The sequence below is a fragment of the Zingiber officinale genome, chromosome 3A, assembly GCF_018446385.1.
Source record: "Zingiber officinale cultivar Zhangliang chromosome 3A, Zo_v1.1, whole genome shotgun sequence".
Taxonomy (NCBI): domain Eukaryota; kingdom Viridiplantae; phylum Streptophyta; class Magnoliopsida; order Zingiberales; family Zingiberaceae; genus Zingiber; species Zingiber officinale.
This window is the reverse complement of record NC_055990.1, coordinates 134076142-134101267: the sequence shown is the minus strand read 5'-3', so window position 1 is coordinate 134101267 and position 25126 is coordinate 134076142. Positions and strand designations below refer to the sequence as shown.

Here is a 25126-nt window from a genome sequence, read left to right as displayed (position 1 = left end):
GTGAATTTAACGAAGGGATGATCAAATAACTTGATGAAGGTTGATGAGTTGATTATAGAGTTCAAGTAAAGTCAAGATTGATTTGAAGTTTGGAAGTGAGAAAGAAGTCCAAGTAGGATTAGATAGTAAGTTAGTGGAAAAATATAGTGATGTTAGATAATACAAGTCATAGTGGGACTAGATAGTAAAAATCCTAGTGAAACTAGATAAAAGAAAGACCTGGTTGAGAACCAAATAGTGGAAGTCTTAGTAAAACTAAACATTGGAAGTCTTGGTTAGCAGGGATAAGAAGTGGAAGATCTAGTTGAAAATTAGATAATGGAAATCCTAACGGAGCTAGGCCGATAATGGAAGACTTAGTTGGGAATTAGGTTAAGTTTAAAATGGATTAGTTAAGAGCTGAACACTTGGCAAAGAGAGAAATCTTAGAAAAATAAACTCTAAGCAACTGAATCTAGTAGGTTAGGTAAACCAAGTATTAGGTTTTATATGTTTTGCTTGTTTGCTTTACAGGAAACAATAGCTGGACAAAGGCTTGAGTGAGACCACTTCAGAATTGGTCTGGATTACCAAACTCATGATCCGGTTGATCGAAAGGTAGTCTGGTCAATCGAAAATCGATTTGATCAAGTTTGCACAAGTCAGTCCTCGGATAAGTTTTGAATGAGCTTTAGACGACCGAAAGGTGTTTTGGTTGACCGAGAGGTGTTCTTGTCACTCGGGAGATCAAGACTTAGATCGAAAAGGATTGAGCTTACAATTGAGTCAGTGAAGGTCCAGTTTATCGGAGAAGTATTAATTGAGTTATATAAAAGGAGAGTTGAGGCATCCTCTTCAAAATTACATCTGCAATCAATATTCTTTGTTCCACTACTGCTTGAAAAATGTTTACTTTGGACTAACGTGATTCGGGAAGCAGAAAGAAAAGTGTTTGCAAATCTTGTTTTCTTTATTATTACTACTCGTATTATTTTGTATTTGTGATTTCCTTATAAAAATTGTCTGTGATTTCTTGGCCTCTGAAAAGTAGAAAAATATTAGTGGACTTGAGTGCATACCTTGGACGTAGCAGAGGGTGTGATTTGTGAATGATAAGTGTGTGCTTTCTATTTTAGTTTACTAATGAGAACTTAAAAAAAAAAAATGATGAAAAAGATGAATTCGCTATTCATCCCCCGCCCCACGAAATCGATCCTACATGATTGTCAGACAATTAATGACATTTGGTAGAAATGATTTCGGCGACTTAAATATCTGTGTTTTGCAAGCGGCGGCTGAGCAACCTGAGGCCTGAGCAATAGTTGTCGTGGCGCTCCTCAACGCCACATTCACTTTGCACATTTCAATGTCTAAAGCACTCTGAGATAGGATTGTGCATTGGGAGAAAGGATGATATATCGTAAATAATTTATTATTATTGATTCGACGATAAAATATAATTAGATAAATAATAAAGAATATTTTATGCTAACGTAGTCATCATTAAATATTTTACATAGATTAGAAATTAATGTTAAAATCTATTAAAATAAATATCCATACAGATATTAACTCCAATTGAGCATGTGTTTATCTAGGGAGGTTTGATAATAAATCATTAAGGAGATTACGACGAATATTTAAACTCACTAGCTTTGAGCCACTAAAAAAAACTACTATTTAGACCACGAATATTTGTGATGAAAATTTTCATTGCTAATTTACGATAAAGTTTACAACAAAAATATAAATTGTCATAAGTTAATAATCAATTTTGCGACAATAATATTTTCATTGTAAATTAGCAACAAAATGAGATTCGTCTCTAAAGTCATTGGAAATTAGCAACGAATTTTAATATTTATCGCAAATTTTGCGATGAATCTTAAATTCATCATAAATTCAGCGACGAGTAATGGATTTGTCAAAAATTCAATGATAAATAATGGATTTGTCACAAAATCTATGACAAGTTTAGAAATTTATCGTAGATTTGTCAAATATTTTTATATATAAACTTTAACTTTCTGAAGCTGGTTGAGGTACCTAAAGAATTTGAAATAACATGAAACAAGTTTCTATGTATTACTATAAATCCCCTGATTATATACACTTCTTTAAATATTAATTTTACCTAATATATTGAGATAGGTGATTTTTTGAAGACGAATAACATTATTCCGGACACATTCGCATTCAAAAAAATCACAGGTTGGGCAAAATTATTATTTGAGGGCATTTATATAATCAAAAAATTTATAGGAAATTAAAGAAACTTGTTTCATGTTGATCTTGTCCGGAATCTGAGTCAGACGGACCATCGGGTGAGGTGGATGGAATGTTGACCGAGTCGCGATGTCCCGGAGGAGGGGTGTGTTGAGATGGCTTATGTGTTGACCAAGTCTTCAAAAGTCTCCTGGTCAACGTTACTTGCAGCCAGCGATCGGATCGTGGCCCCCGGTCCCTGGTACCCCGAGGCTCGAAGCAGATCCAACGGATATATAAGTAACAGACTAATAATATAATAATGAAATAAATGAGGGATGAGTACGAAAAACGTACCCTGCCCCAGGGGCGCCCTCGGATGAGACGCTGCTCGAGTTGTCGGGACCCGGAAGAGTAGACGCCCGATCAGGGTGGAGAGCTAGATCTGATGACGTGGAACTAGATACGACACGAAGTCAGAAGACAGGCTGCAGGTCGAGATATAATAGCGGCACGCAGACCGGGATACGACATCGGCACGCAGGCCGACATATAACTCCGGCACGTAGGCCGAGATAAGACACCGGCATGCAGACCGGAAAATAACAACACCCCAAAGGCTAGACACAAAGCATATAATCTGAAAGACGACCATGGCTCGCAGACTGTGATACAATGACAACAACACGTAGATCGGGATTTAACCACAGTTCAAGGGTCGAAATATAATAGCGAGGTGTACTATAGCTGTAGCTCGCGATACGACATACAAACTGGATCGGCACGGGGTCGACATACATCAACGACACGGAATCGGAGCCGGGGCGAAATCATCGCAGGGACTGCCGGCGCGCGGTGGCTGCCGATCAGGGAGGCTACAGCGCGTGGAGGCGTGAAGAGTAGACGGAGGCGTCGGCAAGCAGGGGTTGCGGTGCCTGGTGATTGCCGGCAAGAGAGGCTGCTAGCACGGACCAGGAGAAAGGGGATGGTTCTGCCCCGACAATGATAGGCATCAACGTCGAGCAGCGTTGGCGGTGGTGTGCACGAGAGCGAGAAGAGGGGTGGCTCGGATGTGGCTCCGGCGCGAGGATGAGAGGAAGAGGAGAGGTAGAGCAGGGGTAGGGGTAGGCGCTGGGGAAGAAGGCGACGATGAGGTGGAAGAGGAAGAAAGGTGGTTTGGTTGAGTGTTTCAGGCAACTCAACCCTCTCCAGCCGACCGACCCGGACCATCAGGCTATCTTTTGATAGTAATCATCATTGAAAAGTTAGACACAAACTAGAAGAAAACATTAAAGCTTTTGCAAGTTTTCAAGTTTGTGTAAATCTTTGAAAATAGAAAGTATTTTCTTAGAAAATTATTTTTCCTTGATAGTATATACCCTAAATAATGTCTACAAGAGTTTTCTTGATTTTTAGAATTTTGTAGAATATTTGGGACATTTCTGAATTTCGCTGAAATTCACTTTCAGGAAATCAAAGCTTCAATCGATCACCCGATCGATTGGAGTATCTCAATCGACCAGGTGAATCGATTGAGAAAGGTATTATCACGAGCAGAAGCTCGTTGAATCGATCAGCCGATCGATTCAACCTCGGCTGGATCGATCAGTGGATTGATTCACGCAGTTTTTCTGCGAACAGAACCTCACTGAATCGATCAGTGAATCGATTGGGCAAGTGTCAATCGATTGAGCCCCAACCCAATTGATTAAAAAGTCTAATTTTGGCTGAAAAAGTCTGATTTCAGCACTTTATACCATTTTTAGTCCCTTTAACCACTCCTAACTCCTTGGAATATATTTATATATATTTAAGGATAGTTTTCATGATGAAAACAAGGAGAAATTGTTAAGGACCACTAGATTGAAGTTAGGTTGAGGTTTGCATTCAAATATTGATACTTAAACCTCAAAACTTCAAGTTTTTGGGTTTCCTAAAGATTTAGGAACTCCAAGTCATTGTTCGTGTAATGACAGAAGTTTAGAACATGTCTTTAAGAGGAGTTACTCTTTAAGGATATGAAAATTAATTTTTTCAAACACCTTGGAAGGTGGTTAACCTTATTTAGAGTAAATGCTCAAGGTTGAGCATTAAAAAATAATGGAGAGTGGATATCTTCATTGTTAAGTTGTGAATGCACAAGGATGAGCATTATGAAGTGGATCAATGCTCAAGGGTAAGCATTGGCTACAATGAAGGGTATGTGGCCTTCATTGTTGGAATGATGAATGCTCATGGATGAGCAGTGTGACGTGGTTTAACGCTCAAGGGTGAGCATTGGATACAGTGAAGGGTATGCGACCTTAATTATAGTGTTGTGAATAACATGTGAGGTTGTGAACAATATTGAGTAACTCTTCAGGGGGAGAGTTTTTGATATGTGCCAATAGGGGGAGAATGTAGGGTTTAAGTTAGACTTTCATTGCCCCTATAGGAAAGTTTGGGGGAGAATACTCTCTAGGATAGAGAGAGAATGAAGGAAACTCTCATTCATGCATTGGCATGAAGGAAAAGTTGAGGCTATGAGATTAGCGTAACTTAGAGGTATTGTCAAATATCAAAAAGGGGGAGATTGTTAGTGTAATATCCCTAGGTCAAGGTTGACCTGGTTGATTAAGCTTGAGTTGGCTCAAGCTTGAGTCTTGATGTTTGAGTTTCGATCTTTAACAATACATGAAGATTGCAGATGCAATCGTCTGATTGGGGAGATTATTGATACAATTCCCCTCTAGTTAATGACTGACCAATAAGATGTGAAAAAGAGTCAAGTAGGTCAAAGGGTTGATCGGATACTTGACTGAGAAAGTCTTAACTGGAGGTTAGACAGGTGAAAGTCTTGGTGAGTGAAGCCAGGCAGTTGGGAAATCTTGGTGAGTGAAGTCAAGTGAAAGACCTAGTGAGTGAAGCTAGGCAGTTGGAAAATCATGGTGAGTGAAACTAGGTGAAAGACCTAGTGAGTGAAGCTAGGCAGGTGAAAGTCCCGGTAAGTGAAGCCGGACAGTGGGAAAATCCTAGTGAGTAAAGCTAAGTGAAAGTCTTTGTGAGTGAAGCTAGACAGATGGAAAGTCCTGGTGAGTGAAGCCAGACACGTGGAAATCTAGGTGGGTCAAGGTTGACCGGACACCTGGTGTTGGGAAGTCCAAGTAGGTCAAAGGAGTGACCGGATATTTGGCACAAGGAAATCCAGATGGATCAAGGGTGATCGGACATCTGGTGGAAGGAATTCCAAGTGGATCATAGAGGGTTAGACACTTGGCACAAGACGGTAAGTCCAAGTGGGTCAAGGTTGACCGAACATTTGACACGAGGAGAAAAATCAAAGTGGGTCAAAGGATTGAACTGACACTTAGTGAAGAAGTCCCGGCAGGTCAAGGTTGATCGGATGTTAGGCATGAGGAGTTCTAATAGATCACGGTTGACCGGATGTTGGAATTGGGGGCCCTTGAGCTCGAGTTAAGTAAGTCAAGGGTGGTCAATCGATCAGCCGATCGATTGAACCGAAGCCTAATCAATTAGTCGATCGATTGGGAGAGTGATACGATAAACAACAGCCCAATCAATCGGTTGATCGATTGGGAGCTTATATCGCGCGCACAGAAGCCTTCCCAATCGATCAGCCGATCGATTGGGCACCGCCAATCGATTGATCGATCGATTGACAGCTAGAAATCGTGTGCGACGCGATAACGGCTGAATTAATCAGACGATCGATTCAGGCCTTTTCCAGTAGAGCACAGAGGCATTCTAAATTGATCAACCGATCAATTCAAGCCTCCCCAATTAATTGGGATGTGATCGTTGCTCAGGTTAAAGCCGTTGGCGAGCGATTTCTTCGTCAGTTCTTTGCGAGCTTCATCCTGAACCTCACGAAATCTTCTCCACCGAGCTCACCGACACACACTAGATCTTGAAGGCTTAGAGAGGAGTGTTGGTACACTTCCAAGCAAGTCAAGAGGTGTATTCAACCAAGAAGAAGAGCAAGCAAGGGTTTCATCATTGTAAATCTTGTAAGATTTGATCTTGTATTAGCTTGTATTTTGTTCTTCTTGTATATCTCTGTGTGTGAGTTTGTACAAGGCTTCTCCACCTTCGGTAGTTACCAAGAAGGAGTGTTTTCATAGTAAATGAGTAAGTGAGGATCGGATCCTTGGATTAGTCACCTCTTCTTGAGGTAGATACTAAATCCTCGTGTTAGCATTGTGAGTCTTGTTTCAAGTCTTTCCGTTGCATATCAACAACAACGAAGCAAGCAAACGAAATACGACGAGCTATTCACTCCCCCCCCCCCCCCTTTAGCTACAAATCAATCCTATCAGCTTTGTTGTTATCATGGATGGTTTTGTAATGTAAATAGTAATTTTGAATGTTAAATTGGAATTTGAATGTAAACAGGATTTTAATCTCACAATTATAGGTGTTCCGTCAAAATTTTAGCTAAATTTAATCATGGAATTTTTATTCCTATGCTAAATTTAGTGACATAATAAAAATTCCGTCGCTAAGTCCATTAGCAACTAAAAATTTGGGACTGTTTATTTCCGTCGTTAATTGATCGCTACATGGATTTAGCGATCAATTAGCGATGAAAATTTCCATTGCTAATCATGGTATCTCTTGTGGTGTCAAAGCCATAGGGTTCTTGTATATCTGTGACAAGATCCCTTGGTGGAGGATCAATTGCTGCCTCAAAAATAGAATCAAGCAAACGTGTTAGTGGAGTTGGTGTAGAGCTATTGAACCAATCCAATTACAGAGTAAATGTGACAATGTCAAAAAATAAAAGCAACAAAATGCAAGGCTAACTTTATTCTGAAGAGAATAGTAAGATGAAAGTCAGCTATAAATTTTGGAGAATGAACTTGCAAATATTACACAAGGCAATCTTTCTATATCAGAGTACTTTTTGAAAATCAAGAATATATGTTCAAAAATTTCTCTTCTAAATCTAGAAGAAGCAATTTATAAAGGTCGTATAAGGAGAAGCATTATTTGAGGAAAAGTTGAAAAGGAAGAAGATTGGGGAAAGTGCTTTTTGGAAGAAACACAAAGTATAGGTGTCGTGACTGCCATAAATTTTGAGAATGATTGGATTATAAATTCTGATTATGAGGATCATCTTACTAGAGATAAATCTAAATTTTTAAGCCTTTAATAATACAATGAGTGTGATGTCATTGTGCAGTTCATCATGTGGAGAATGAAGGCACTATTGTCATCAATCAAAAGCAAGAAGATTCTATTACACTCAACAATGTGTTTCATATTCCAAGTATGAAGAAAAATTTATTTTCGATTGTAGATGCTGAAGACTTTATACTTTTGGTCCAAACATGTGAAGTTTCTTCGCAATATCAAGGAGCTCAAGGCAGATATCATTTACACTGGTGAGTTAATGATTTATTTATTTTATCTGCCTCTAGTTCATACATTAAGAAGACAAGTAGTATCGAAAATGCACATATTTGACATGTTAGATTGGGACATTTTAGCATGGAAAAATTTAAAGTTATGGTGAAATTAAATCTAGTAAAAGGATTGCCTACCTTAACTAATTTTTTGTGAAGGATGTCAATTTGAAAAGGAACATTGACTTCTTTTCAATAAGTCAATTTAATGATGTAAATCCCTATTGGAACTTATTCATAGTGATTTAATGGGACCAACTCATTTTTAGGATATTAATATACATGTTGAATTTTATTGACAAATATAGTAGATACACGGGTCTATTTTGTCAAGCAAAAATAGAAGTTTTTAATAGGTTTGTGGAATTTAAAGAAATGATTGAAGGAGAGTTTAATTCCAAAATAAAGTGACTACAGAATGATAACAATGATGATTTTATTGCTGAATAGTTTGTATCTTTATGTCGTCAGTATAGTATTAAGAGAAAACTCACTTGTGCTAAGACATTACAATAAAATGGTGTAGCAGCAAGGAAGATCAAATATTTCACATAGACTTGTAAATGTTGGTTACATGTCAAAAATTTATTAAGATTACATTTGATTGGGTGTAATGTAATCTTGTTTGAAATGTAATCAAATTTGTAATGTAATGTGATGTAATCTTGATTACATTACTACGTTTAGTAATGTAATGTATGTAATCTTTGATTACAAAAGTGATTATATTCTTTTGTTTGGTGTCCATTATTTTTTATAAGGAATGTAATTCATATTATTATAAAATGACAAAAATATCCTGTGACCTCTATCGGCGGTCGTCACACCTCTACCGGAGTTTGTGGCAGCCATCGGTAACCAGTTGCCGTCGCCACCGTCGGTCGTCGCAGCAGGCCACCGTCTTCGCCAATCGGCGGCGATGGGCAACGACAGGCGGGCGACGACTAGCGGCAACGGTGACGGAGGCGGATGGCGATCGGCGGCCGGCAATTGGCAGCGGCGGTGGCGGCCGATTACTGGCAGCCGGCGGCGGCCGGCGGTGGCCGGCGGTGGCCGACGGCGGCCGGCGACGAAGGTCAGCGACCGGTGGCAGGCGGCGGTCGATAACAGACTAGGGGTATATTCGACATTTAAACTTTGGTGAAACAATGACCTTGTAATGTAATCGGATTACATAACATTTGCTTTGTAATCCAGATTACAAATCTTCACTACCTTTGTAATCCAGATTACATTAATTACAAGTTTTAAATCAAACCAAATAAAATAATCGACTTTATAATGTAATCTGGATTACATTACAAGGTATATTACAGGCTACCAAACGCAGTATAAAAGTTTTATGGGTTGAAGGTATGAAATGTCGATCATATGTGATTAATAGAATGTTTCTTTCTCCCATTAATATTAAGTTGCCTTATGAATTAATGTTTGGAGAAAAGCCTAGTGTCAAACACTTGAAGGTTTTTGGCTCTATTAGCTATGTTCATGTGCTAGAACCTCAAAGAAGCAAGCTAGATTCCAAGGTGCAAAAATGCATTTTTATTGAGTATGATGAAAAGGGTTGGAAATGTATACCTAGTTGTTGTTTCGAGGGACTCCATCTTTGATGAAATATCCTTATATTATGACAGAGATGAAGTTAGTAGGAAATTGCCTATTGATTCTACTCCTCCAACCAACTCATCTTTATCAACTATTGAGGAGCAAAGTGAAAGGGGGAGTATAGATACTTGATCTCGTCCGGAAGCTGAGTCAGACGGACTGCCGGGTGAGGTGGCGAGAATGTTGACTTAGTCGTGGTGTCCCGAAGGGGGGGTGTGTTGAGATGACTTCTGTGCTGACCAGGTCTTCAGAAGTCCTCTGTTCAACGCTATCCTGCAGCTAGCGACCGAGTCCCCCCGGTCTCTGGTACCCCGATGCTCGAGCCAGATCCAACGAATGCATGAGTAACAGACTAATAATATAATAATGAAATGAACGAGGGGCGAGAACAGAAAACATACCCTGGCCTAGAGGGGCGCCTTCGGATCGGACGTTGCTCGAGTTGTCGCGGCCTGGAAAAATAGACGATGCCCAATGGGGATGGAGAGCTGGATCTGATGGTGAGAAGCGGAACGCAGCACGACACTGGAAGACGACATGCAGACCGAGATAAGATACTGGCACGCAGGCCGAGATAAAACTTCGGTATGCAGGCCGGGATAAGACTTCGACACGCAGACCGGGAGGTACTAGCGACACACAGGCCGGGAGGTACTAGCGACACACAGGCCGGGACACGAAACCAACACATAGACCGGGAAACTAGGTCGGTATGCAAGCCAGGACATGAGATCGACACATAGACCGGGACACTAGGTCAGCACGCAGGCCAGGACACGAGATCGGCCCGCAGGCCGGGCTACACTATTGACACATAGATTAGGGTAGGACATCGGCGCGCAGGCCGGGAGAAGACACCGGAACGCAGATCGGGATAACAACAGGAGCAGAATACGGTCAAATCAGTGGCGCTCAACAATAACCAAGGCACAAAGGCTGAAACACTACAACACACGAAGCTGGAACGAGATAACGGCACGAAAGCCGGCACACAACGAGACGGAATCGGAGCCGGGATGAAATCGACGTAAGGACGGCCGGCACGTGGACTGTTGGCGTGCAGGGGCTGCTGGTCAGAGAGGCTACAGCGCGTGGAGGCGCGACGAGTCGAAGGAGGCGCCGGCAAGCAAGGCCGCGATGCCCGATGATTGCCGACTAGCAGGGCTGACCGGGAAAGAGGGGAGGGTTCTATTCCGACGACGATAGACCTCAACGGCGGCGTGCACAAGAGCGAGAAGAGGGGTGGCAGTCTGCCAGAGCTGGCACAGCGAGGAGGAGGAGAGGGGTAGTGTTCTGCCGGCGGCGGCGCAACGAGGAGGAGCCGGCGGCGGCGCAGCGAGGAGGAGGAGAGGAGGCGGCGAGGCCGGTGGCTGGTGGCGATGGTGCGAGGAGAAGAGTGGAAAAGAGGCAAAGGGCGACCTCGGCTCCGACGAGGAGAAGGAGAGGGAGGAAGAAGCTACTGTGGCGGCGGCGAGAAAACCCCCCACACACGAACCCCCCCTTCACTGCATGCTACAGTGCTCCTTTTTCTCCTCAATGCCCTAAACAGTCATTTGACCAAATTGCCCTCTCCTTTTCCCATAATTACTCCTATGCCCTCAACGTATATCCACATCACAAGCCTCCCCTTTAAGTCTAGTCGAAGGAGGCGCAAGTCTGACTGACTAGACCCAGCCAAATGAAAAATAGAATCACTACTGAATGCAGATTCATATCGCGGATCTGTCATATAACGTTGAACGAGTAGCTGTGGACGACGAGTACCTGGCAGAGCGACGAAAAGAATAAGCGCTGACCGAGCGACAAAAGGCATATCGAGCGAGTGTCAAAAGAGTGATCTAGCAAATGTCGAACGATATCGAGTAGACGATCGAGAGATGCTGAGTAAAATGATCGAGCGACAATTAGGCGATCGAAAAGTGTCGACCGAGTGATCGAGAATGCTGAGCGAGTGGTGTCAAGCATGCGATCGAGTGACAATAAATCACGACCAATCCCTAGAGAGAAAGATGGGCGAGAAGAGCCGTGAGCACGACCGAGAAAAGTACTGACCGAGCATCAATAGATCGCGACCGGGCCATAGAGGGAATGATCGACGAGTAGAGCCGTGAGCGCAACCAAGAAAAGACCGACCGAGTGTTAATAAATCGCGACCGGGCAATACAGAGAGTGATGAACGAGCGAAGCTATGACGCGACCGAGAAAGTGTTGACCGAGCGATCGTAAATCATAACCGGGCAATAAAGAAAAGGATGGTCGCGCAAAGTCGAGAGCGCGAACGAGAAAAATGTCGACCGAGCGACAGTAAATCACGACCAGGATGAATAAATCCGTAAGTACGACCGAGCGAGCGCCGACCGAATGACATTAAATCGCAATCGGGCAATCGAACAATGCCGATCTGACAATCTAAAAATGCTGAGCTGGTCGAAAGATGATGGGCGAGCGATATCAAATGAGTGATCGATAAGATGTAGACCGAGCAATAATAAATCACGACCGGGCAATCGAATAATGTCGAGTGGTGCAAAGCGAACGCCCGAACAGATGGTCGAGCCATACTGGTCGGTCGACTAAGAGATGGTCGGTCGTGTGATCGGAAGAATGTCGAGTGAGTGTGAAGCATGTGCTCTGGGAAGACACTGAGCCTGAGACCAAATAAGAATAGGAGAAGAGCCCGTGGATCGAGCACGAATGGGAGCGAAGGCTCTGTGAGCCAAGCCAGGTGTATATCCCGAGAGACTGAAAGCGACCGAGAGCAAAACATGTGAGTCAGGCGCAAGCGCGAGTAAAGCCTATGGATGGAGCGCGAATGGGAGTAGAACAATCAGGCGGTTATGCGAATTCCAACCAAGGAGGAAAGTGGGTATCGACCGAGCAGTAGCTAACAACAATAGTGATTGAAATACGAACGATGAGTGCCGGGCAGAGCAACAAGTGAGTATGATGAGTGCTGGGCAGAGCGGCAAGTGAGGCGGTGAGCGCCGACCGAGCAACAACGATAAGCAAAACGCGAATGATAAGTGACGAGCAGAATGACGAGTGAAGCGGTGAGCGCCAATCGGGCAACAGTGATGAGCAAAACGTGGATAATAAGTGCTTAGCAGAGCGGCGAGTGAGGAGTGAGTGTCGACCGAGCAACAGTAGTGAGCGAAAACGTGAGCTGAGAGTGTCGGGCAAAGCGGCAAGTGAATCAAATGTGATGAGTGCTGGATAGAACGGGGAGTGAGTCAGTGCCGACCGAGAGGTCGTTGGGCGTAAGAGCATGCTCACTTATAACTCGCACTGAGGCGAGAGTCTGGAAGCATGAGAGCATGCTCACTTATAACTCGCACTGGGGCGAGAGTCTGGGACCCCACCTGTCGGTTGTTGGGCGTGAGAGCATGCTCACTTATAACTCGCACTGAGGCAGAGTCTAGAAACATGAGAGCATGCTCACTTATAACTCGCACTGGGGCAAGAGTCTGGGACCCGACCTGCCTGTCGTTGGGCGTGAGAGCATGCTCACTTATAAGTCGCACTGAGGCGAGAGTCTCGAAGCGTGAGAGCATGCTCACTTATAACTCGCACTAGGACGAGAGTCTGGAAGCGTGAGAGCATGCTCACTTATAACTCGCACTAGGGCGAGAGTCTGGGACCCGACCTGCCGGTCGTTGGGCATGAGAGCATGCTCACTTATAACTCGCATTGAGGCGAGAGTCTGGAAGCGTGAGAGCATGCTCACTTATAACTCACACTAAGACGAGAGTCTGGAAGCATGAGAGCATACTTGCTTATAACTCGCACTAGGGCGAGAGTCTGGAAGTCTGAGTAGGACTTGATCTGGAGACTTGACCAGGGAACAATCCGAAGGCCTGACCAAGAAGCATTCTGGAGGCCTAATCAGGAATTGATCTGGAGGTCTGACCAAGAAACAATCTGGAGGTCTGACCCAGACTTGATCTGGAGGTCTGACCAAGACTTGATCTGGATACTTGACCAGGAATTAATATGAATGTCTGACCAAGAAGCATTCTGGAGGCCTAATCAGGAATTGATCTGGAGATCTGACCAAGAATCGATCTGGAGGTCTGACCCAGACTTGATCTGAAGACCTGACCAGGAATTAGTCTGGAAACTTGACCGAGAGTTGGTCTGAAAGCTCGACCGAGAGATCATTATCGATACTTCGATCCGAGACTGGGGGTGATACTCTGGTCCAAGACCAGTTGCGATAACTCTGATAGATCGTTTGAAGCGATAGAGAGGGGGGGGGGTGAATATCGCGCGTTTAAAAACTTTTCTTTAACCTTTTAAAATCAAAGTCGTGCAGCGGAAAATAATAAAGGGGACAAAGTTGTTTACTTCGTTCGGAGCCTAGCTCGACTTCTACTCGAAGGCCCGCGGTCCTTGACCGCGCCGATGGGCAAACACTATAACCCTTCTTTCCGAAATCTTCGAAAAGAAGCAGTGCGTACAATATGCAAGACAGTAACACCCTACTATCTTGTAACAATTTAAGTACAATGCAAGCTTATTACAAAATAAAGTATACCGACAAGGATTTGAAGACGAAGCTAGGTCGGCACTTCTGAATGGAGCAGCTTGCAAATCGTTGAGCAGTAGTAGAAGCTAGCACAGAGATGACCTTTGAAGCAGAACCGTGTACCTGAGCTCTGGACCTCAAGCTCCCTTTTATAAGAACTGTCGACATTCGGTCGACCGATCCATGGGTTTGGTCGACTGAAACCGCTCCCCTCCTTTTGTGTTGAGATTCGCTGAGATCTGATCTTCGAGCATTAACTGATCTTTAATGGTTCGGTCGACCGATAACCTTGTTCGGTCGACCGAACAGTGAATTTCCCTTCTCGCCGAGATTCGCACTTAATGCTCCATTAATGCTTTTATTGGTTCGGTCGACCGAACCTCATTTTCGGTCGACCGATCATGCTGTGATACCATGTTTGCGAGCCTAAACTGTTTTGTCAAATTTGCTTGTTCGGTCGACCGAACCTTTTTTTGGTCGACTGATAAAATTCCTTAATCGGTCGACTGAACCTCCTGTTCAGTCGACTGAACCCTTGGTAAATTGAAGGTTTCTGAGTGCTGGTCATGTGGCCGCTGACAGAGCCTGATTCTGAGTTCTGAGTCAAAAGTTATGACCATTTGAAGTCCAAGGGGTCATATGATTTTGCAACACAAAGTTAGTTCGATATAACAAGAATATTCCTTCAAAACAAAGTTAGCACAGTTATAATAGTAATATGCATGAGTATAACAGTTAGGACTGTCTTGATCTCAACTTGGAAACCTTCCCGGTTTCTTCAGTTGGATCAGGGACCTTAGGTTGTTCCCTTCAGGAACCCGACCTCACTACCGCTCCTCCAGTTATTTACCTCAACCTACCTGCCAAACGTTAGGTCCTCCAGACCTATTTGGACTTTACTGTCTGGCCATGACTAGGGCTTTCCTGATTGAGTAAATAGCCTGCACACTTAGCCAAATATCATATTATAACAAGACTTAACTTGAACCTTTGACAACATCAAAACTCAAATTTGATTCTGGTGCACCTTGCACCAACAAACTCGACCCCGATCGGGGGAGGATAAACCTTAAAATCCATAGAAGCGGAGTCCATAGCAATATGAGAGGACAAAGCCTTTATCATACCTGATGGCGAAGTGATGTCAACCGGTTGGCTCGAATCCCAAATGCAAGTATAGCTAGTAAGAGAAATAGTGTCGATCCCTTGACTCCCAAATGTCCGCGGAGTCAGGGAGAAGAATAATCTGAGCCCCGACCGTCAAAGGGAGTGAAACCCATAGCCATATAAGGGAGCAGAGTCCGTAACCATAGGAGGAAGCAGAACACCGCAAGTATAGGTAGCAGAACCTGTAGATGTAAGAGGATGCAAAACAGGTGGAGGATGCAGATCATATAATAATAATAGAGTGCCTATAGCAGTAAGAGAATGCTGAGCCCCATGGTGAAGGGTGCAGAACCGACAGTACAGAGTCGGTAGTAGTAAGAGGATGCAGAGTCTCATGGCGAAGGGTGCAAAGCCTATAATACACCTGATCGGGGAGTTGGGCCCCTGATCCCTAATTAGAGAGTAAGGCCCCTAGCCTGCAATCAAAGAGCGAGGCCCTTAGATCCTGATCGAGAAATCATACTGTGAGTCAATGATCGGGGAGTTGTGTCCCTAGTGTATGAGTGGGGAGCTGTGTCCCAAGTGTATGAGCGAGGAGCTGTGTCCCAAGTGTCCGATCAAAAATCGAAGACCCTAGTCTTTGATCAAGAAACTAGAATCTTACTCTCTTATCAGGGCAGTATAGCAGATCCTATAACCATAAAAAGAGAGCAGAGCCCATAGCGTACCTGATCGAGGAGTCGCGCCAACTGATTGAGGGTTGGTCTCGATCCCTTGACTCCCGAATACTCGTGGAGTCAGGGAGAAAATGTAATGGAAAAACTAATCTGTCGGCCAACTGATGCTCCAACTCAATTCCTCGACTCCCGAATACCCGTGGAGTGAGTGTAGAAGATAATATATCTGTCGGGATCCTCCAGGACTGTGATAATGGTAGAGAACCTCCCGACGTCGTCCATCTTCACGTTCCAAAATAGGTGAATGTGTTCCCACAAACGATGCCAAATTTGATCCCGTCCGGAAGCTGAGTCAGACGGAACGCTGGGTGAGGTGGCGAGAATGTTGACCCAGTCGTGGTGTCCCGGAGGGGGGTGTGCTGAGATGGCTTCTGTGCTGACCAGGTCTTCAGAAGTCCTCTGTTCAATGCTACCCTATAGTAGTGACCGGGTCCCCCCGGTCTTTGGTACCCCGAGGCTCAAGGCAGATCCAACGAATGCATGAGTAACAGACTAATAATATAATAATGAAATGAACGAGGGGTGAGTATAGAAAACGTACCCTAGCCCAGGGAGCACCCTCGAATGGGAAGCTACTCGAGTTGTCGCGACCCAGAAGAATAGACGATGCCCGATGGGGATGGAGAGCTGGATCTGACGGTGAGAAGCGGAACGTAGCACAGCACTGGAAGACGACATGTAGACCGGGATAAGATATTGGCACGCAGGTCGGGATAAGACTTCGGCATGCAGGCCGAGATAAGACTTCGACACGCAGGCCGGGAGGTACTAGCGACACACAGGCCGGGAGGTACTAGCGACACACAGGTCGAGACACGAGATCAACACATAGACCGGGACACTAGGTCGGCACGCATGCCAGGACACGAGATCGACACATAGACCGGGACACTAGGTCGGCACGTAAACCAGGACACGAGATCGGCCCGCAGGCCGGGCTACACTATTGACACATAGATCAGGGTAGGACATCGGCGCGCAGGTCGAGAGATGACACCGGCACGCAGACCGGGATAACAACAGGAGCGGAATACGGTCAAATCAGTGGCGCTCAACAATAACCAAGGCACAAAGGCTGAAACACTACAACACACGAAGCTGGAACGAGATAACGACACGAAGGCCGGCACACAACGAGACGGAATCGGAGCTGGGACGAAATCGACGTAAGGACGGCCGACACGTGGACTGTTGGCGCACGGGGGCTGCTGGTCAGAGAGGCTACAGCGCGTGGAGGCTCGATAAGTCGAAGGAGGCGCTGGCAAGCAAGGTCGCGGTGCCCGATGACTGCTGACTAGCAGGGCTGCTGCGTAAGGACCGGGAAAGAGGGGAGGGTTCTGTTCCGACGACGATAAGCCTCAATGGCGGCGTGCACGAGAGCGAGAAGAGGGGTGGCGGTCTGCCGAAGGTGGCGCAGCGAGGAGGAGGAGAGGGGCAGTTTTATGTCGGCGGCGGTGCAACGAGGAGGAGCCAGTAGCGGCGCAGTGAGGAGGAGTCGGCAGCGGCGCAGCGAGGAAGAGGAGCCGGCGGCGGCGCAACGAGGAGGAGGAGAGGAGGCGACGAGGCCGATGGCTGGTGGCGATGGTGCGAGGAGAAGAGTGGAAAAGAGGCAAAGGGCGACCTCGGCTCCGACGAGGAGAAGGAGAGGGAGGAAGATGCTACTGTGGCGGTGGCGAGAAAACTCCCCACGCACGAACCCCCCCTTCACTGCATGCTACAGTGCTCCTTTTTCTCCTCAATGCCCTAAACAGTCATTTGACCAAATTGTCCTCTCATTTTCCCCTAATTCGTCCTATGCCCTCAACGTATATCCACATCAATACTCAACAGAATAATTTTCAAGAAACAAATGATTTACATTAGGTGTTCAACTCACAAAGGACAAAGAGAATCATTGTCAAGCCAACACTACAACAAAAACATTAAAAGACAACGGTTAAAAACCGTTGTCGTAGGCCTTTTAAAACCGTTGTAATTGGTAGTATTGTTAAAAGTGGGGGGCTACGACAACGGTTTTAAACCGTTGTCTTTGAATGAAAAGACAACGGTCTTGCAACGGTTTTGAACCGTTGTCTTTGAATGAAAAGACAACGGTTTAAAACCGTTGTTTTTTAGATCATTTTTTTACCAGTTACAATCGTTTTTGGGGCTACGACAACGGTTTTTAACTGTTGTCTTTGAGGGTGATAGACAACAATAATGGTTTTAAGCCGTTGCTTTTTTAAATTATTATCTTTTAATACCAATATATCATATTACAATTTAAATATATAATAAAGAATCATAATCAAGAAAGAATATTCCCCACATCAATACTATTCAAAATGTTAGTTATACAAGAATTACAATTACAAAAGAAGAAACATATCTCATGTTCAAATAAAATTTATCTCAATACAAATAAACAAATAAACTCTATTTACAATTAATGAACAATATGAAGTTGGTGCCGAAGAAGAACTAACTTGTGAAGGACTCAGTACCAACATCCGAGTAATTAGAACCTTAATTATCTAATCAGGGAGGGGAATATATGCACGATCCTCTCTGATGGGTGCAACTTCAGATCTATTCATTCCATCAACTTGAAATGAACCACCACTCTCTATGTTAACATGTGAAGAATTCAATGGGTCGACGAATGTTACTTCAGTCTCCTTCCTGAAGGTTAAGTAGATCACAGCAAGAATGTACACTGCCATGAGAGGAAAAACAATGATGTTGATGAGAACGTTAGCAACTGCTGGTAGGCTGCTATCAATGAGCCAACTGACAAAGCTGGTGCTTAAGAAGTAGATGTTGATTGCTACCCGAAGCAAACCAAGAATCCATGACACCACAATGATCTACACAGCAAATATATATAGTCATTTACTCTATTAATTATCACTTGCAAATATAAATTATCTGAGTAAACTTACATATATTGAACTTTTATGAGGTCCCATTTTTATTTGGCTGCTGCTGAATTTGAGAAGAGATAAGAGTGCAAATGGCAACTCAAATGATAGTACCATCTGCATTACATAAATGAGAATTTTGATACTTGAGAAATGTTGTGTCAAAAATCTTGTTCTCACACTTATATTGCTTTTGAATACTAAGATTATGAAATTTGGAGAAGGAATATCAATAGTACCGATGAGATTATGATGAGCCGTCCGGCTCCTAAGGAACCACTGATGATGGACACGATGAGACTTGGAGTGATTGCGATTGATCGAGTCATGAGATTCCTCAGCCATTTTTTCATCTTCATGTTTAGAAAACTGTTCAAGGGAATTGGGAATTGGGTAACGACAGATTACGAATATCATACATTAGTTTAATCTTTGTGTTTCCTATCAAATTACCACCTGCATGATGTATTGCCCAGCGTATGTACCAGTTATTGCAGAGCTCTTTCCAGAGGCTAACAATGCAATGACATAAACAGTTGAACTAGACTTTCCAAGGACATCCTGAAAAAAAAATGGAGCAGTGTTGAAATTGACACACTTTTTCTAAAAATGAGGAAAAGTTAGTCCTTCACAAGATAGTAAAAAGGAATGAACAACGAAAGATCAGTAATAAAAATCATCATCTCTGACATGTAATAAAAAAATTATTCTTTTTGACAATCGCATATATAGTTTCAACCTAAAAACTCAGTACGAACAAAAATATGTTTTTTTGTTTATATTGACAAAAATACTGCATCATTATTCTATTGATTGACAACAATTCAAGGGGAAATCTAACATGTAAGTATAGTTATATAAAGAAGCTATTGTAAAACTTACTTGAGTCAAATTGCTAACTTGGATATTGAACTTTTGAATGACTGCAATAATGCCCCTCTTTAGCACTGTAGTTTCTTCAATAAAGCTACTTGTTATATATCTATTTAAATACACACTTTAAAATTTAAATAATGTTAAATAAGGTCTAATGCATTATAAACAAAAAATTATAACAAGTATGAGGTCAAAAAAACATTGAACAACAGACATAAATCTTAAATGAGTTTCATATGCTAAATAAACTCCATCAAGAAGCTACTACTTGATTAAAGGATAAAGTTTCTAGTCTTAGTGAAAGTGCAGGCTCAACTTGCAACTTTAATCAACTTATTCAAGCAATAGCGGATACAACTTGATCAAGGGCTTCATGTAATTCCCACTAGTGGGTGATTCTTAATCAACAATTATTATCTCAAAGGAGGGATAAGGGATTCTCAGATAAATCTGTTGTAGCATTGCAGAAACTAAGCTCTGATAGGTCTTGTTTCACCATCAAGTGTCTGGAAACAAAATAAAACCATTAGTGTGTTTAAGAAAACAAAGATTTCTAATCTACTTATCTGTCAAACACCCAAGAGGTATGAGCTTCATCAAGACTAATAATCTGTGAATAAAGTCAATACGAGATGGACTAAGATTAAGGGCACTTTCAAAGAGAAACAATTATAATGTCAAGCAGAGGGAAAAATATAGAATTAAGTATTCAAATTATACAGTAGCCCAGCACAAGTGACATAATAGACTTCTTCCGAGACAATTAAGATATTAACAGACTTATTTTGTACTCATTTTTATCTCAAGAATGTTCCATTAAGAGGGAAAAAGTTAAACTAGATGCAATTATGTAAACTAACCTTTCCATTCGACATTGCAAGTATTTCTTCGATCCGCTCGATCTCTACAACCAGAAAAATGAGAAGCCAATTAGAAATAATCATAAGAAATCTAATACATAAAGGAGTATAAAGGAATCTGACAATGTTTACTCACATTGGAAGAATAAATTATATCATTGGATTATAGCACCAGAAAAACATGCTAATTACATCAATTTTCAATCTCTAAAGTCAACACAAGGCTGTGCTTACCAACCTGGAACCACATAGTCGAATGAACAAGTCACGTTCTTGCATTAAAGAAAATGTTATCTTTCACATAATCAAATAAAATAGATGCAATGTGTTGACGATTGCTGCTCACGAAACTTAGAAGCAAGGAAAGGCCTAGTCAAAAGAGAGAGCAAGGAGTCACGATCAGAGAGCACCGAACCAGACGAAAGCTTATTGTGCGCATTCTGAAATGCATTTGATATCTTAGGTAGTTCAACCCAGCGGACTGTTCTAGCAGCATTTTCCATTCACTTGAAAGGATCCCCTATCTGTAAAGTTGAAAGATCATCAACTAGCTATAGACTGCAAGTAATCATTCCAAGAAATTTCAACAGAAACATCAACAATCTTACAATTAGGGGCAGCGATCTACAAAAACGATGGCTTTTTTGTCGTTGTTCATATGTCGAGATGCTATAATCTGAACCAGAATTTCTAATATCTGAAAACTGCACATATAGATTAAATATCGATCAATATCCCAACAGCCTCTTTCTATCATAGCCTACTTTATATAAATTCAAGATAAGAAAATCGAGACTTGCTCAGTCTAAAACGCTAAATGTTGTACAATTAGGTAACTAGCCATGAATCTAAAAGATCGCACCTTGTCGAAAAAGGACAGCAAAAGTTGAGCAAGAGAGCTTTGGTTTATGATTCTGCTAGATCTGAACCTCTATATATTTGCGGAACACACATCCTCAAAAGGACTCCCAGAGAAGTTACTCCATCCTGTAGCAACAAAGAGTAGAAAATACACATACACTAAGGAAAGACCTATATCATAATTATAGACATGCAGGCATGCAAAAAAGATGTAAGAAATAAAGATGTTTCAAGGCTCTAGAAGATATATACCTCGATCAGAAATTCTTTCTTCATTAATTATTGCTCACAGTGATGGGAAAATACACATACCCAAAAGGTCAAACTAAAACCTACCAATTTCCTTTCAACCCAAAATTTATATATTATGGAAGTTATCTTCCCTCTATGCTGATTTGCAACAAATAAACAAAATAATACAGTCTTCCTATTGCGCACGAGGAGAAAACTGCTAAGACCAAAAGTAAATATATAATATTTAAAAGAAAGCTAGAAGAAATAAATAAGCCAAGCAAATTAAGAACAGAAATATCAGATATAAAATGCTCGAAAGCAATTCTTTTTAACATCGAAACATGAAGGGCGAAACCAAACAATCAAGAGCAGAAACACAATATGTAGGAATGTTAAAAACAAGTTTTTTTTCCTCTCATTTTTGAACAGGAAATTGAACAAATGCCCTGAAGGCAAATACTCCAATTTGGAAGTGCTTAGAAACCATCCCTTTACTCGATCTCTTAATGCTTAAACAAAAAACACAGGAACTATAGTCGCGACAGATCTTTTAAGGAAACCTACACCAAAATGAGCTCGAGGAAAGGGGGAACCTTAGCATTCATCCAATTTCCTCTTCTTTTCTTCTTATTTTTTTTAATTTCAAAAACAAAAAACTTCATTATTAGCAATTTCTTGAAAGCGAAAACAAACTCTTACCCTTCCATACGCGTTCGCTTCATGGCCGGCGGCAATGAGGTCGGCGACGTCCTTTTTGAGCCACCGCACCGTGGCTTGTTTCTTACTTCGTATCGGCCCGATCCTTGCCCTTATGTTCTTCGCCGAGTGCTTGCTGCCGCCCAGTCAATCCATCGTGAATATCCACCACCAAGAACAAAAGCTCCAAACTTTACCAAGAAACAGAATTACTTCTTACCATTTGTTGAAGAATTTCCCACCTAGAATAGAAAAAGAAGGAAACAGATAACGAGGAGACGAAAAAAAGGCTACCTGTGCACCCACAGAACAAGCAAAGATGGTAATGGGGTGGAGGTGAGCTGTGAAAGAATTTTCGAAGAAATTAAACGGAGCAGTGGAAGCGGGCGGCAGAAGGGAGGAGGCAGGGCAAAGAAGGGGCGACGGGTTTAGGGCTTGGATCGAGAAGGTAAAGGGGCGGAATACGGCGGCAAAAAATTTCGAGGAGAGGGAAAGAAAAAACGCCGTGGCAAAAAATGGCGAAGGGGAAAAAGCGGCGAAAGAAAGAAACAATGGCATTCAACAACACTTAATACACAACGGTTTTTAAAAACCGTTGTCGTAATCCCAGAAAAAAGCGCACATAGACAACAGTTTTAAAAAACTGTTGTCGTAGCCTTTAAAAACCGTTGTCTAACCCCAAAAAAATATAAATAGACAACGATTTTTAAAAACCGTTGTCATAGGCCAAAAAAATTACTAAAAGACAACGATTTTTGATAAAACCGTTGTTAAAAGGCAAAAAGACAACCATTTGGTATAAAACCGTTGTCGTTTGAGTGTTGTTGAATGAGGTTTTTCTTATAGTGCAACTCGTTATAGAGATGAAAATTAGAACCTTATACATTTGAAGACGAAAGGAAATAAGGAATGGGAGCTTCCATGGATGCCAAAATAAATGCTCTTAAGACTAATCAAACTTGGAGTCTTGTTCCTAAGCCCCCAATGTAACTTATTTTTTGCAAGTGGGTGTACATATCAAGAGGAAAGTTGAAGGTAGTGTTGACAATATAAAGGAAAGTTAGTTGCTCAAGGATTTTCTATAAAATATGGTGAAGATTATGAAGAAATTTTTATGTATGTGGCTAAGATGATTTCAATGCATATGGTGATATCTTTGCCAGCTATTTATGATGGGAAACCATGACAATTTGATGTGAAGAATGTCTTCCTATATGGAGAGTTTGATAAAGATATTCATATGGAACAACCACAAAATTATGTGTCTAACTTATACCTTGATTATCTTTGCAAGCTCAAGAAAGCTCTTTATGCACTCAAGCAAGCTCCGTGACCAATTGCGTATTTTGTTTTAAAAAAATTCTCAATACTTACAATTTTATGGTTATACTACATCAAATTTATATTACAATTTATTTGCTAAAAGGGAAGGAGATCTGCATATAATTGTTCTTTTATAGGTAGATGATATGTTAATAATAGGAAATGACAAGCGGAAGTTGAGCAACTTCAAAAAGAGCTTGCTATAAGGTTCAACATCAAGAAACTAAGGGAGTTGCGTCATTTTCTTAGTTTTGAAGTTATAAATATGGATCATGCTATTTTTATCGCACAACAAGGTTATTTGAAGAAGTTAGTTGAGCGATTTGGAATAGATCAAAGCAAACACTATTGTATTCCTTTTGATCCAAGAATAAAGCTAGGGCGTGATGGAGTCTTTTATATCGGACTATTACAAGGTCATACATTGCTTTTTCATTTGGCTATTTTAATAGATTTATGCAATCTCCAAGAAAGCCTCACGGGAAGTAACAAAGAAAATTTTGAAGTTTGTGAATTCAACATCAGAATTGGGCTTATTTTTCGAAAAGAAGATTAGCAATTCCTTAGTTTGTTTCATAGATGTTGACCTTGAAGGAGATTTCAATAATAGAAGATTTACATCAAGTTATGTTTTTTCTGTATGGTGATACAAGTGTCTCTTGGTATAGCAAGAAACAAAATTCTGTCATTATTAATTACTGAGGCAAAATACAAAACTGTTGCACTTGCTGCTCAAGAATGCAAATGACTTCAATGACTTGCTGAATATGTACATGTCCCTATTCATAAGACAATTTTATTCAACCTTGCAAATAATCATGTATGTGACTAAACATATTGAGCTTGAACATCACTCCATTCGAGAAAAGGTTCTTGATAGTACTATTAAAGCAATGAGAATATTAGAGATATATTGACCAAAGTAGTTCCTAGTAGACAATTCGAGTTACTTAAAAATAAGCTTTGATTAATTGCTAAAGAGTCATTTTAAGAGGGAGTGTTGGAAATTAAGGTGATTCTTGGAACCATATTCTTTGAAATTTCATTTTGTTGGAAATCAAGGATGACTACATACAATTACAACTATATCATGTTAAGTATAAGTAGATATACTTGAAACTATAATAGGATTAATAGTTTTAGTCTTTTCATAATTTATGTTTTTTGAAGAAGTAAATCTAGATTGTCTTTTTTAAGTATTATTTAAAAGGATTGAAACCTAAGCACTTGTAATTAAGTGATCAAGTCCTCAAATTTTCTTTAGCTTCGCTTTTTGATCTTATCTTCATTTCTAGAGTAATTTACCTCTTTGGCCGTCTTCCTCTACAATTTTAATAACATTGAGTGATCAAAATATTTTATTTATTTTGGTGAACCTAATTTTTTAAGAAAGCTTCACTAAAATATGCTGCTAGTGGGCATGCGGCCCTGGAGGAGCTCGGCTCGGTCGGTCAGCAGCAGCGCGTGAAGATTCTACGTACAGGTGGAGGAGCTCAAGTGGGCTGCCTTGCGTACGTTTGCTTCTGTCTTTTTTTTTTTTTGTCTTTCTTTTCTTTTCTATTTGTTTTTGGAATTTGTTCATCAGTCTTCTCTTCTTCACCAAAAACAATAGCCACTCTTTCCTCGTGTTCCCTCCTTCCTCCCAATCCTTTTCCTCTCTTTAATTAATTTACTATGAATAACAGATCATTCAGAGAGTCAATTAATTACACAAGAGTCAAAGACGAATTATAATTTTTCCCATCAGCCGCCACACGTCAAACGTTGTGCGGTAATCGTGTAAATCAATTTTTTTTCCTTTATAGGTCAACGA

The 25126-nt window shown here is 41.7% G+C and overlaps 1 long non-coding RNA gene across 1 annotated transcript; it reads right to left on the bottom strand.

The window, feature by feature from the left end:
* Positions 1-18953: 18953 nt before the first annotated feature.
* On the bottom strand, positions 18954-20514 carry LOC122054048. The gene is made up of 4 exons (XR_006132538.1): positions 20438-20514; positions 20200-20243; positions 19346-19845; positions 18954-19024 (listed from the first exon to the last, which is right to left on the bottom strand). It is a non-coding gene; the product is annotated as an uncharacterized LOC122054048 (long non-coding RNA).
* Positions 20515-25126: the final 4612 nt, after the last annotated feature.